General features: G+C 42.0%; 1 protein-coding gene across 4 annotated transcripts in view; it reads left to right on the top strand.

Moving 5' to 3' along the window:
- LOC142774447 (uncharacterized) overlaps positions 1-15,556 on the top strand; it is a 59,346-nt gene that overhangs the window by 21,976 nt on the left and 21,814 nt on the right. For 2 of the 4 annotated variants that reach the window (XR_012886402.1, XR_012886401.1), the window contains 2 exons: positions 415-585; positions 10,260-10,354. The exons of the other annotated variants lie outside the window; for them this stretch is intronic. The gene's annotated coding sequence lies outside the window, so the exon portion shown is untranslated. The remainder of the gene's footprint in view (positions 1-414; positions 586-10,259; positions 10,355-15,556) is intronic. 4 annotated transcript variants of the gene reach the window in all.

Below are 15,556 nucleotides of genomic sequence, written 5' to 3'. Positions count from 1 at the left end.
TCCCAGAAGTAATCACCAAATTCCTGCAGTCTGCTTGGCAACCAAGTATTCTACCATAGAGAAACGCCAAGTCTCGCTACTGCTTTTCAAGTATGGCGTGATGTTCGTGAAGCATCAATTCGGGGGGCAGCAATGGCTATCTAATTTGATAAACCTTATATATGTACTGTTATGTGCAGCTTTCACGTCGGATTAAGGTCAATTTCAGTTAAGAGCAATGTACTCAAGGTGCTTGGCAGTTTATATCAAGCAAAGAACGGTGCAAACAGACATTGGTAATTTTATTTCGAGAGCATTAAGAAAAATTAGTGCATTGCCACGAAGTGAATGACGACAAGGGGGCGAAACTATAGGTAGGTCCCAAGGTGGTTTATGACGACGTTGAAGTCACCGACTAGTATAAATGACTTACAGATGGACTGACGGAGTCACGGGTGGATGAACAGGTGGACGTATGCACGGACGCACGGATGATTGGACGCAAGGATGTATGGAAGGTCACATGGATGGACGAATCGACACATTGGCGGTGGAGAGATGGATGGACGAATATACGGACAAATGGAGAGCAACGGTGATCACGAAGTCGGTTGTTTACACATATGGTCTTGTTTTATGTTGGGCAGGTGTTCAGTTATGGTTCGCATTATGTGGGCGTGATGGATTGTAACAATAGGTCGACACTAAGGATTTTCGTCCCTAAAAGTAGACATCGGCAGCGTAGACCAAATAAGCAAATGGAATAAATATCATGGTCACAACAGGAATCGTACTAGAGCATTCTGCTAGGCGATCAAGCATTCTGCTACAGAGCCACGTCATGTCTTGGAACAGCTTTTCAAGTTGACCGCAATGTTCGTGAAAATCTAAATTCTGGCTGCAGTTCTGGCTATCCAATTTCATAACCTGAACGCACGTACTTCTATCAAACAGCCGTCACGTCAGGTGAATGACCATTGCAGTGAAGTGCCATCCGCTTATGCTCATTCATAAAGCAGTGTCCAGGGTTGCCATCCTTGCGGGCACAAGCACTACACATCAGCATACCGTGTCTGGTGTCGCTAATACCAATGTTGCTGTTGGCATCGTCATGCAACGGCAAACATGTTACTGTTTAAAATATGTCTGTGTGTACAACATTTGTACATATACTTAGCGAAATTTCGTAAGGTCTAGCTGAAAAACATTACACCACAGTTATCTTTCCTTCGAATGTTTCGCATATTATCGATTATCAAATTACGTGGGATCTGCAAAGTTCAATATTGATAACTGTGATATGTCCGCATGTTAAACTGAGGCGCCCAAATAGGATGGGCAATTTCGCGTGCTCTCTATATGAAGGATTTGTCAATCCTCCGAGTAAAGTACGCGATGCACTGCTTCCATGGTTTTGTGGTAAAGAGAAAGCGCGAAGTACAGAAATTTTGTAGTCATTCACTCCAACCGTTGACGTACGCAAGCTGCGAACATGGCGCAACCTGGAAAAATAAGTGAAACGGTGTAAAATGAGAAATTCAACAGCATTGCCTATTTAGAAAGAAAATAATGAAGCTTGTATTTTCCGGCCAATCTAGCGAATTCAAAGCTTACTTGCTAATCAAGATGACACTACACTGAGCACGTTATGACACTTGTCTGCTGCGTGATGATGTCGGACACATAGACGATGCAAGATCACAATGTTTGCGTTTGAGCAACAAATTAGCGTATGTCCTGTGTTTTACTACAGGCAATAACAAAGTCCGCAGTATGTTATATAGATATGTTTTTAACAATATTGAGAACAACATTATTTGAATGATTGAATGTGGCGACTTCTTGAAATCTACTTGCATACAGTCGAAGTGCGTTCACCGGTTCCCAAACGCCGCTGCTTAATTTTGTGAAGTTGTTAAGGGTGGTAGCAAATATTTACCTTGTAAAATTGACCATTGATAGCAAGACCTTATCACACATATGTATAATGTTTTTTGACAGTTTCGGAGTTTTATCTAAATTTCAATTTCAATCCCTCGGATTGTCAAAACGTTTTGCAGAAGAGTGGTGTTTGTATTGACTCCTTCGTCGCTCCTATTCTTAGCGACTCGTTTTTAGCTCACGAAATTGTACTTCAAGTGCAGGGCACCACGGTTTTCGGGATTATGGGTTATGACTTTCTTATATATGTTTACAGCCCGGCGGGCCGTTTTGTTTTGGAAGTAAAGGAACCGTATATTTCAGGATAGCCATACTTAATATTTGTGGGAGCACGGAGTCAACAAAGCACTTTTGCGGTATTGTTCACACATACCAAGCTAGTTAAGCAAGCCATTCTCCTTTTGTGCTTCAAGAATGCCCTCGGAAAGTCTTGCTGTCACCTGTTAGGCGGAAATTTCTAGCTGCGAATTGACTTGCAGTCCTTGGCATGGAACAAATTTTGACTCTTTCCAGCATGGTGGTTGCCCAAGGTAACCATCATTTCTTCTTTTGTTCCCTCTAAAGCACGTGAGCCCCGCGTGTCGGATTTTCAATGGCGCACTTTTACAACTTACGGCAATCCGACAGAGATAAGGCTACTTCGTTTGAGTTGCAATGTGCCATGTAACGTTCGTTTTCCTCCGGCTGCTGTCGTCTTCAAGCCGCGCTAGACGGTAAACCCGAGATATTCTTATAGAAGTAAAAACATGAGCCATTTTTAATATATTTATTGTGCAGGAAGCATGTTTATGAGTATTTAACGCTAAGTACAATAGAAGTGAATAGCTGTACTTTCACCGAAAGTGACCAGTAGACTCTTACTGCAGGGTGGTCACCTCAGGTGACCAACTCATATAATTTTCAACTAAAATTACCAATTTTTGTTTGTTGCGAGAAAAGCCTTTTCCGCAAAAAACTTCACCCCTTTTAAAACAATAGTCTGTTTTCTGCAAAAACGAAGTTTTGTGCACGAAAGAGTTAAGAGAAGCTTGATCAAACGGGGAAAAGCGGGTAGCTGATGCCGCTTCCACCAAGCGCTGCAAAGTATATTCCCTAAAAGCACGAACTATTCTATAATTAGAAGAACACAGCCCAGGAGGCAATCGCTAGGGTTTGGTTCTAGGCTCCCAAGAAGCTCGGGATGCTATGCAAGCTGTCGGATCCATATACAGTCCCGTCAGAGAAATGCACTAAGCTGCAGCAAAACAAGTTAACTAATGGTAACAATTTCCGGATGCCTACACTACGGCGTCTCTCATAATCATATGGTGGTTTTGGGACGTTAAACCCCACATATCAATCAAAAAGTTAACTAAATGTGTCGTACGCGTGGTGTACGGCCTGCCGCTTTCATTTGAAGAGCAATATATTCAGCCAACCGGGCGATGCCTCAGTGACTATCACTGTCGTCTTGATCACCACATTAATGTGAGAAATAACGCCGGCTACTAATGGACGAGATTGTGGCTGTGTACCGTCCTTTATTCTTTCGCATGATTGCAACCTGTGGCAGTACGCAGCAGAATTGCGAAGTGTCAAAGACTGAGGCAACTTCGAATGTGTGTTAGGAGAAATGTAGGGTAGTTCGCCATCACTGGCTCTCTTCGGGAAAATCTATTCTCAGCTTAAGGACAAGGTTCACATCAGTAGCTCATGGCGGAAATCAAGAACGTCCTTCACGAAGTAATATAGAAAAAGTTCATAAAATATTCTTTTTGTGGCTGCCTTGTTACTTTGGTACTCAAGGAAATCACCAAGCTGACGCAAAATAACTTGTGTGCCCAGCTGGGTGTTGATTTCTTAAAACAATAAATAGAGTGATAAAACATGACACATTTACACACGCACATCCCCCCAAATATTTAGTGCCTAAGTGTGTGAGTATAGGCGTGTGTTCATGCTGTAACTATATAAAAAAGTTGACGAAGCTGCCCAATATGCCCATGGTGACTTCAGCAGTGCCACCGTTCCCCTTTCCCCATGAGAAACTGCAAAAACACTTCGTGTGTTAGCCCGCCATCGATATATTCTTGGACTTGTTAAATTCACCGACGTTCGCAAGCCCACCGCTGCGTACCTTGCATCCTGATTTCAAACTGCATATCCACTGCAGCCTATCACGACGTGACTCTACCCGCCTGTAACTTGGAGTTGCCCATAACAAATGCCAAGCTGATATTGTCTGCGTGCACTCATTTCAATTCCTAAAAAGTGGCCCCCTCAGCCGCACTAGGCAAGCTGTACAACAACCTTCTCGAAGGCAGCAAGATTCTAGAGACCTGGCCTGCTTAGTCTTCAACACAAGCCGATCTCGGGGCCTTGTTGCAGTTTCTTCAAGCAAGTGTATTGAATGAGGAACTGTATTTCGTCGTAGACAATATTGCTACGTAGCCCTTGGATGGTGCTACAATGACGACTTTGCTCCTCCTCTGCTTTACCATTCTTTTACATTCATTTTCATCTTTCCAAGCACAGGGTGTTTAACAATTTAGAAGCTTCCTCTGGTGAGGGCCACTGTAATTTTTGTCTTTCTCTCAATTGTACGTATGCGTGAACTTCAGGTATGTACCACAGAATTCGGCAAAACACCACTACTTGCTACCTGCCTGCTGCAAACGAGGGAATGAACCCAAGATTCATAAATGCTGACACATGTGTGACATACATAGGAAATACCTCACAACTCAACACAGTTATATAAAAGCAGTATCACAGGGTCCCTTACGCAATCACCAAGAATAACTAGAAAGTGGAAGCCATCTTTTATTTCTTCGTTGATGTAATTGTCTTCCCACGCCCCCTTCCGCAAGCTTTATATGGCTAACATTATTTTACAACGCATCCAGAATCGAAGGTTTTGCAGGGTACCCACGCATTATTTGATTTTCTACGGCGTCCGAGATCGAGATTGTGGAGGCAGCGCGAAGCGATAATGTCGAGTGTTGACCTGATCACTTGACCTCACATTACGGTATGTCGCGATGGCGCTGCAGGCACGTCATGCTGATCTCACGGAGTTTCTTCAAATTAACTACAGGCAACTCTAGTGCTGTGATCGGTGAGAGACCATGAGAATTATGGGTAATATATAGATTTGCCTATTCTTCGTGCTTGCTGGCCTCAAATGCATTTGTGGCTTCGTTCATTTCCGCGTTTCGGTTTTCTTGTTTAAACAAAAAGAAAAACTTTTTAGAACTTCACGACTCGATTTGATTTGATGAGCCTAATAGGTAAAGTTGCTAAAATTGAACTCATAAACCATTGCTGATTGTTGTGTCGTAACGAAGTAGCTTCAAGCTACGCAAAGCTAAGCAGGGCCAGAAGTTCAAAAGATTAGGCAAATCTGTGTACTACCCATCATTCTAATGCTCGCTGAAGTGCCATGCGTTGAAACTTTCGTAGACACTAACGCCACAGTTTCTCTCTAGAGTATTTATAGGAGACTCTATAGCTGATGTCACATATTTTCACAATCTTGGACGTCATCACTTGCATCCGCATTTTTGCATCACTCGTACTGATGCCGATGGTCAGTGTTCGCGCTTGTTTAGGCATGTAATAAAAAGAGCCAAGAAAGATCGGGCTGGAAAAGCAAAACGATGCACGTTCCGTGAAAAATGCATGCGCTGCATAAATGGAAAACTCCCAAGGAGCATACGCTATAGACTCTAACGGGCCTTGCTGGACAGATATATTGAATTTACTAGCAGGGTATACTCTGCAAGTAAATGTGATACGCAACAACGTTCGAATTTCTGAGTTACCTGTGTACTCTGTGATAAACTTCTTCACAGCTTATCGGCCTTGCAAGAGTGGAATACCTCCTCAATTTTTTGCCTACTCTCTTTTCTATGTAGTTACTTCGCTCAATGTTTCATTGCACCTCGTACTGAGGGCAAGTAACCGTTCGCTCACTACCACTTTTACTAATTCCATAATTACTAAATTGATTTTATTATTGATGTAAAAATCCCTGCACTTTTCTTAGCTGACTTTATTTGTTAGCCTTGTTTTGTATCTTAAGCACCACGTGCGCGTTGATTGATTTCCCTTCTTTCGTTCATTTCAATATGTATAACAAGAAGAACTTATAGAACGAGGTATTGAACATTAGCTGCGGTGTGGCGTCCATCAGATGAAAGCTGACCTCAGGTTGGCATGTCAATAAATCAATTCACTCGCACGTCTACGTCTCTCCGAATACCTTGCCAGACTCGAGAACATTTTGTTCTGTTGCACATACAAATACACACCACTTCTTCACGAAAAAAACTTACGCTGAGAGCTGATCAATTCTTTTCGTGTTGTTTTTCCAGCCTAATTGAAGTTTCTCTATCGAAATTTGCTTCGTTATTTTGAGATGTAGCTTTTGTTTTGAACGATGTGGTCGGACCATTTATATCGAATTATAAGTGGCATCAATACATCGCTCCTCTTGTTTTCTGAATCACACGTTTGTTTTAAATGTGTCCGTAGAGAAACTTGCGTGAGCTCAATCTCACACTTGTTTTGAAATGATTGCATAGTTTTCAGGACTCAAACTTTAAGATCATAGGTCTGCAATGTGAAATGTACTCTAAATGCATAGTTTCGGCTAGGTTGAACAAAAATATGATTCTTGCTTAAAAGTGTATTTCTTAAAGCGGTATTTAAAGCGCACGCTTAACAAAAATCAGCATGAAAACTGTAGATCTTTCTTTTTTTGGGGTTGTGATTTACGAGAACACAAGCCTGTGGAAACTGCAATTAATCTATGCGAAAGCCACTTGGTCTCATGCGAATGGGGCCTTGATTACGAAAAGTCGGATTAAGCCTGATTGACACATGTGAAGCATAAAACGTCGCGCGACACCCAAGAGGAAGCGAAAGCTTTACAGAAGAGCGTGAAAGCATGGTGACTGATGCCTATGACAATAATTGAAACACGTTTATTGAGTAATTATTTAGTTAGTGCAAGATATATTCGCCATAGTGAAATTGAGAAAGTTGATTGATATATAGGCTATAATGTTCCAAAACCAGAAATTGGGAAAGCGAAACAAAATTCTAAGACAAATGCAAATTAGTGATGACTGAGTTAAATATTGAAAAATGATTGATAGCAGGATAATCGGTCAACTTATTTGAGAAACACTAGACGTTTATATAATGCGTGAGTCAAAATATACTAACGTGATGGCCTTCGTGTACTGTTAACATTATATGAGTCCACAAGATACTTTCTCATCTATTTTTTTTTTCGCTTAACCATATAGAGCCCTTTTCTAATGAAGTTAAGGACCGCAAAAGCAGGAACAGGATTATGCTAGCAGTGAAAGTAGGCATTCGGTGCTAATAACATACTTCTAATAAGACCTTAATTCACAGAGAGAGAAAAAAATTCTTTATTGAAAATCACAAAATTTAGCATGCATATGCAAATCGTATGACTTGATACTCTGCGTACCTGCTTTTAAATGACTTGCCCCACCACCAGGCACGAGGATCCTTTTAGACACTCTTGTAAGAGGCTGCATCTGTTTACAAAGCTCTGTCACATTGACAGAGCTGTATTGAAGACTTACAGAATTTCTTTATTTGTTTGCGATTTGGTACATGAAGATACACAAGCTTTTTTTTAAATTGCGAGAAATACCACTCTTATTCTAGGTTATGAAGTTAAACAAGAAGAATTTGTAAACAGTCTAGGCAGGATGTTTCGAACTATTCGCGACGCTCACCATTTTGGTAATCACTGGGAGCTTTGCATTCAATTCACGCAGATAATATAACCAAGCGTAACAAGACTTTCTGGGATAAAAAACAAAAAACTGCGACATTGTATGTTCGTTCAAGGCATTGTGGCCGTTGGTGGCTACTTTGCGCCAAAGTGGCTACTTTGCAACCTTTTCTGGCGACAAAATTTTAGGCTGGCGTCATACCTCGTTTCTGGCTATCTCAAATTTTGTCTTTAACACATTGACTGACCGATATACCTAATATTTGAAGAGAAAACAGAAACCGAGTTTACAGAATTACCCTTATTTGCAAGCTTTTCTGCTTTTCTGTCGTAACACCGTCACCTTGGTCTACGCACGCACATGTCCTTGCCCCGACAGCAGGTTGGTGTGCATTGAGCGGCTCTAACGATAATTCTTCTGTCTGTGACGATGGAGTGACGTAGGCATAGCAAGAGAGATCAGGGCTGACGCCAAACTCTGACACCGAAACGCAGCGCGTCAAGGAGACATCCGCAAAAAAATAAATCCAGACTCTTCATCTTTTTGGTAATATTTCGCTACTTGATGATGCACTGGTTCTACACTCACACTGTAGCTCTCACTATCTACGGCTTCAAGAAAAAAAGAAGAATAGCTTCAACTCATCTTTCGTAATATTTCGCTACTTGATGATGCACTGGTTCTACACTCACACTGTAGCTCTCACTATCTACGGCTTCAAGAAAAAAAGAAGAATAGCTTCAACATCCGATGTTCCTGCTGAGTTGCTGGCCTACAATTACTCTTCCAAGAACTCCATAAATTGTAGACAAACAAAGCAGGCGCGCTAAAAGTATAATACCTATTCTTATTTATTTGCAACTTGACCGAAGCTTGTCGACCACGCAAGAGGGAAAATATTGGGCTCGTTATACCGCGTTTTTGCATATTTGAAATCCTGATGCTTAGTGTTCAATACTGATAACTCTTTATTCAATTAGACTTTTTTTTTAATCTGGACAAAAAATTGCACTGAAACTAAGTGACATGGCCACTGTGGCTACTTTTAGCTAGAGGTCTGGCTCTTTTTTGAATATACCCAACGGCATCCCTAATTTTATGCTGAGATATTAGCAAAGAATGAGAGGATATCAGAGAAATGTTGACGGGAGTAACATAATTTTCTCACAGCGGCTTTTCCACTACTTAGTGGCACCCAGTGCGGTAAAAATGAATACGTTGAGCTGGCCTGATAGGGTGATTCGAGATGTCAATACACACCCAGGTGTTACTTGAGTAAATTCTTTTAGCGAGATAGCACAAGATAGAAGCACTCTTTCTCTGCAATTTATTTTTAACGCTTTTTTTTCTCTGCTAACAAAAAACGTGTGTTCAGTATAAAAGCGAGAGATTAAGCACCCGCTAAAACGCTAAGTAATGTCCGGGCGGGTGTCTGAAGAGAAGGAAGCCCCCTATTTGCAAGTCATATATACGGAATAAACCTCCTTACATGCTTCCACCGAGTTATCAATGCTTTGCAATCACTGCGCCAAAGTTATAGGTAGATAGAAAGCAATAGCCAGAAAGTGCGCGCACATTTCTCTAGACTAGTCTGGATTAGAATATTTCAACCGAAGTAGTCGCGAATAAAACTTATTCACAATTTCGGCTCATTGAACGGCATCCAAGCGGAATACAGAGATGGCATCGACGGCATATTTGATGAAACATTCATACGTTTGTTTTCATTGCCTTTATGTGTTTTCTGCGCATTATCACTGGACTTTTCAAGGAAGCGCAGTGTCCCTGCTTGAAGGCTGCCATCGGACAAGCTACGTCATCTACCGGCAGGCAGAACAACTGGGGACAAATGTACCGCAAAGGCTCACTTATTGGATGCGTGGATATTGAAGTGCTCATTATTGCTTGCTAAACTTACCGTGGTGGTACGAACGAAAAACACAGAGAAATGTTGCTGAAATTTTGATGGTCAGGATGAATGAAGAAAACGAACAGAATAAAAAAACCAAATGAGGAATAAATATGGCAGTAAAATAAAGTAAATAGGACAGACAGATATCCCAAAGTGTTGATGCGAAAAAGAATACGCTGTTGATACTAGAGCCAAATGGAATCACGATGGTCACAACTCGAATGTCATGCAAAGGTTTTCTTCGCATGCAAAAACTGATCAATTGTGTCATATATTAAACGACACATATAAGAAAACTATGTTTTCTAGTAAAAGAAGCACGTGACACACAAGCTGTGTTAGTTATCTTTCGCAGTAACTCAAATATATTTCCCTGGAACGTTACCGCATTTGTTATACAAACCAACACCGCTGCATTTTAGCAGATCTTCTTCAGAAAGTTCGTGTGCTTCGGCTACTCCTGTGAAGTTTCCGCATACATTTTTGTCAATGCTGAAGTGAAAGAAGTTGAATAAAGATGTGAATGGCCAGGCATTTCATAGGTATAAGCTAAGTTAGTTACAAAAACATTCTGTTCTCTCAAACAGAGTGACTTCGTTTTGTGTGTAATCGCCATGGAGTTTGCCCATGTCATAACTTTTTTTTTCTTTTTTCACAATTTTCGACAGACAATACGCGCAAGAAAACTCGTCTAAGCTGCAAAAAAGGAAGTCACAACGTTTATTTTAACATGGCGGCGATGAAAGCCAGAAAAGCGCCTGGGGTGAGTTTAGAATAGTATGTTTATATGTTGTAAATACGTACTATACACCGCGACTACATAAACATACGTTAATGATCCCGGTGTTCCTCTTGAGCAGGGTGCATATAAGCTCAACATAGGCGGCAAGCTCGGCGGTTAGATAAAATATCATCGTTGTCGTCATCATGATCATCATCGTCATGATCATCATCATCATCATCAGCCTGACTACGTACACTGCAGGACAAAGGCCTCTCCCATGTTCCGCCTGTTAACTCGGTCCTGTCCTTGCTGCTGCCAATTTATACCCGAAAACTTCCTAATCTGATCTGCCCACCTAACCTTCTGTCTTCCCCTAACCCGCTCTTCTTCTCAGGGAATCCAGTTAGTTCCCCTAATGACCAGCTGTTATGCTGTCTACGCGGTACATGCTCGGTCCATGTCCATTTCCTCTTCTTGATTTCAACTGTGGTATCTTTAACCCCGGTTTGTTCTTCAATACACTTTGCTCTCTTCTTGTCTCTTAAGGTTACACCTACTATTTTCCTTCCCATTGCTCGCTGAGTCGTCCTTAATTTAAGCTGAACCCTCTTTGTGAGTCTCCAGGTTTCTTCTTCGTAGCTAAGTACCGGCAAGATACAGCTGTTATATACTTTCCTCTTGAGGGATAGCGGCAATCTACCTGTCATAATTTGAAAGTGCTTGCCAAATGTGCTCCACCCCATTCTTTTTATTCTAGTTACTTTAATCTCGTGGTTCGGCTCCGTGTTTATTGCCTGCCCTAAGTAGACTGTCTCTTTCATTTTGAAGTGCACCATTACCTATCTCGAAGCACTGCTCTCTTCCGATGTTGTTGTACATTACTTTCGTTTTCTGCAGATTAATTTTAAGACTCAACTTTCTGCTCTACTTGTCTAACTCCGAAATGATGAGTTGCAATTCGTCCCCTGAGTTACTCAGCAATGCAATGTCACCGGCAAAGCGCAGGTTACCAAGGTATTCTACATTAACTCTTATCTCTAACTGTTCTTATTTCAGGCCTATGAAAACCTTTTATAAACACGCGGTAAATAGCATTGGAGAGATTGTATCCCCCTGCCTTGCAGCCTTCTTGATTAGTATTCTGTTGCTTTCTTTATGAAGAACTATGGTAGCAGTTGATCCTCTGTGGACTAATTCCAGGATGTTTATATATGCTTCATCGGTGCCCTGATTCCGCAGTTTCTGCATGACTGCTGGTATTTCTACTGAATCAAACGCCTTCTCGTAGTCTATCAAGACTATGTATAGTGGTTAGCTATACTCTGAGCATTTCTCTATTGCCTAATTGATAGTATGAATGTGGTCGCTTGTCTAGTAGCCTACTCGAAATGCTGCTTGTTACTTTGGTTGATTGAATTCTAATTTTTTCTAAACTCTGTTAGCAATTACTTTTGTGAAGATCTTGTACACTACGGAGAGCAGGCTGATCGGCCTGTAATTCTTCAAGTCCTTGTCATCTCCTTTCTTATGTACTAAGATGATGTTAGCATTCTTCCAAGACTCTGGTACTCTTCCCATCAGGAGACACCTCGTATAAAGGGTGGCTAGTATTTCGAACAGATTCTGTCCTCTATCATTCAGAAGATATGATATTATTTGATCCTCATTAGCAGCTTTGCCTCTTTGCATGCTCTCCATGGCTTTTCTCACTTCTTCTATCATTACTGGTGGGGTGTATTCTGGGTTACTGCTAGCTTTTATAGTATTGAGGTAGTAGTTGTCACGGCTACTATACAGATCTCTGTAAAACTCCTTCGTTTAGATATAGTTGTCTTTAATTAAACAGAAATAAACCTCTCCATAAAAGCAGTGTGTGGGATGAAATTGAAAATTATCTTTTGACGTCAATTCTGGCTTTTTATATATCAAATACTAGTAAACCGTTTGTTATTAACGAAAACATGCTTCGTTGATATCCACAACATTTTGTCACAATGTCTGTTAGGTTTACAGTGAGGCTAAAGTAACCAAACACTATTCGAAGACTTCTCCGATCAGTGGAATGCAGCGTTCGACAACAACGTTTCTTGTGCCCTCTTCGTTCTCCGCAGCTAGGCGTTTGACAGTGTTCAGTATGTGTTCGTATTACGCGAACGTTTACAGTTAGAAAACTTCGTGAGAGCGCAAAAAAAAAAAAACTCGACACACTGAAAGAAAGCGACAAGCTTCTGCGTATTTTGTTGCACTCTAGCGATGGTTTCTATGTCAAAGCACCACCTCGCCCAACAGTCAGCTCTCATGACGTTTTCAAGTTAGGGCATTGGGGAGCCTTCCGGTCTTTGTCGGCAAAGTTTCTCCAAGCTAGGCGGCAACTACTCTCAGTTTGGTAAGTTGAAAGCACGTTCTGGATGCTCGATACCTGCGTTCCGCAGCCATTTCGAGCTAATAAATTGATGATCCACTCAATATCATAATAGAAACTATCTCATAGCAGTAACTTATTTCTTTGAATACCCTTCCTTAGGTTAGGTAACCGCGAAACGCATGACAGCATTTGTCTAAGTGCTACCACCGCAACACTTGAGATGAGGCAAACCAGATTCCCGCTGCTGCATTTTCAGGCATACGCTGGTCTCACTGCAACATTCGGTAAAAGCAAATATGCTTTATTGGTACGCTACAGCTGTACACTTAAAAGTGCATGGCGATTGCCGCTTGGGTTGCACATTTGGTTTAGCGTCTGCAGAAGCTGTGTGGACATAGGAAGCCGGTCATTCTGAATGGGTGCCTGCCTCCGATAAGCTCAAGTAGTGAACGGTGAAATAATATTGTCTATCGAGGGCATCCCCAACGGCCTCGCACCGTGCTTGATGAGTTAACGCTAGGATATGTCGTCTGGTGTAGCACTCAAAAGCCCCCACTGCTGCCAACATGCTGTTCAGATACCGTCAGAAAACGATGACAAGAAAGTACGCTGATGTACAGGGCTGTTAAAGGAGACATCTGAACACATGGCAACCGCTCGGTGCTTTCGCTGGGCGGTGGTTCTAATGGTTTTCGGGCGGAAGGAGTGGACGCCGTGGGTGTTGCTCAATCGTCGTCCACTGTTGCCTGTGGCGGCTCTTGCAAACTTCTTCTCCAAATGAACCGTTAACGGAAGAGTAGAGCCACAGAAGAGTATCGTCCATGGTGTACGTACACGCGTCTACGTGACTTTTTGCAGTCGTCATCGGCATGGGCGTCGAGCGGCATCTAGGAGCTCCAATGTTCCCACCTACAGTGCACAGCTGTGTACAGTGGCGGCTCTGGCATAAATAACGGAAACATAGGCTTTATCACAACCGGGACTCCGAAAAATCAGCAAAGACAGCTCATACTTCGCACGTCCCCGTAATATATTGCGTCTGCGTTCTTCGAAAACCTCTTTGCCAGGTGTGGCCAATGGTGTTCTGAGCAAACCTTTCTCTCGGACCTCGCTGCAAAGGCTTATGAAAATACGGCAGGTGGCACTGAGCACTTTCGTATTAAAGAGCGCTTTATTTATAGATCTCATCGCGATTGCCTTTAATGTGGATACACAGTAGAAACTGTGACGCTTGATCGAATCCTGACACCATGGAAGGTAACTAAGCGCATTTCTGCGGGACTTGCCCCAAATGGAACGAGCAGCAGCTGTCGGTTTGGTGACAATAAAAAGCGTTAACACCGTCTTGGGCTTCCATTTTTTATGGGCGCAGCTGTCGAACTCGTAAATGATGCGTGTCTTCGTTGCTCTGACAGTGCCAACTTGAGGCTCGGAAACTTATTTTATCGAGAGTCAGGTGACTGTAGAGGGACGTATCCGCGATGGTCTATCGATATTATAATGTGAATTTTGGAAAATAAAGAATCATCTAGATAAGTGGGAGTATTAGGGTACATCTTTGTTCCACTTTTTACTGCAGCAATATAGGCGGATCATGTTATGATTCGTCCTCCAGATGGCGTAGGGCACCAGCTTCGTTATAGAAAGACTGCCTGGGAACAATCATTTCCCTTAGCTTCCGGACATGTTCTACCAGGAATTGAAACCCATCCTCATAAATGAGTGCCAATATCATCTACGCTCGTCGTTGGAGTGTTGATTGATAAGTTGCAGAACTCTACGTGCCATATTGCGAATGTGTAACGTTTTGTGGCCACAATTTCACGTAGCGGAGGGTCTGCACGCAGCATGGCAACAGTGCACGTTTTGTAAACGAATAGGATTTTTCGTATTGAAAAAGCAAGCAATTGATACGAGAATTAATATATCGCAAACTTTATCTTTCGACCATCTCGGAAGAGAGCAACGTTTTGCCATAACTTAGGGGAGGGGTGTGCACTGGAAGTGATTTGCGAATGACCCTACTTAAGACGGTATGTGACTGCTGATGCGAAACGTGAAGCTCAAGTAACAAGGACGGGAACAAGCAGTGCTGGGGCAGGACCATGCAAGAAGGACAAAGAGTTCTGCGTTAAGCAACGTTAATTACGTTAACTACCGAAGTAATCAGGATACAAATGGGATGAAGAGCATTAGGCAGTTATGATCGGTCTATGAGTGATAGTTGCATTATCACCCAAAAGAAAGCGTTATTACAGCTCCGTTATATCAGCATCATAGGTGCATGGAGGGCAAGCCGTTAAAAAATTGCCGTTTCCGGAAGTGGCGACAGAAGTGGTTGAGGGGAGGTTTCGACAGTTTATTAAGCAAACTTTTCAAAAATCTTTCTAAGCACAGGCATGCGCAGCAAGTTTAAAAAAAATTGACTGGATACTACCCTGAGCACAACCTGTGATCTAAAACCTTCCTTTTTGCCTGCGAGAGAGACAGTAAAGCATTATTAAGGAATTATTAGTTTTCTATTGAAATGCTTCTAAAAAATCTTTTGAGAGGCATTTTCTTTGAAAGGAACTTCGCTACTTCTACCAAGAATATGAATTTTATTCAGCAATGGCACCCACTTACGTTAATTAGACTGAGTTGGCAAATGTGGCCTATCTTTACGTTTTGAGGAAAGCACGTGTTCTCACGCCAGCTCATTGACGCATATTCCCGTCTAGTGGACAAACGTCTTTCCAAGTCACTAAACGACAAGGAACGTGAATGTACATGCGCGAAAACACGAGCTTTCATCAAAAGGTAAACATGGGCCACATGGGCCACATTTGCTGACGCAATAATAATATTTGAGTTATACGTCCACAAAACCACCATAT

This window comes from Rhipicephalus microplus, chromosome 10 (genome assembly GCF_043290135.1).
Source record: "Rhipicephalus microplus isolate Deutch F79 chromosome 10, USDA_Rmic, whole genome shotgun sequence".
Classification (NCBI taxonomy): Eukaryota; Metazoa; Arthropoda; class Arachnida; order Ixodida; family Ixodidae; genus Rhipicephalus; species Rhipicephalus microplus.
This window is presented reverse-complemented; position numbering and strand designations above follow the sequence as displayed.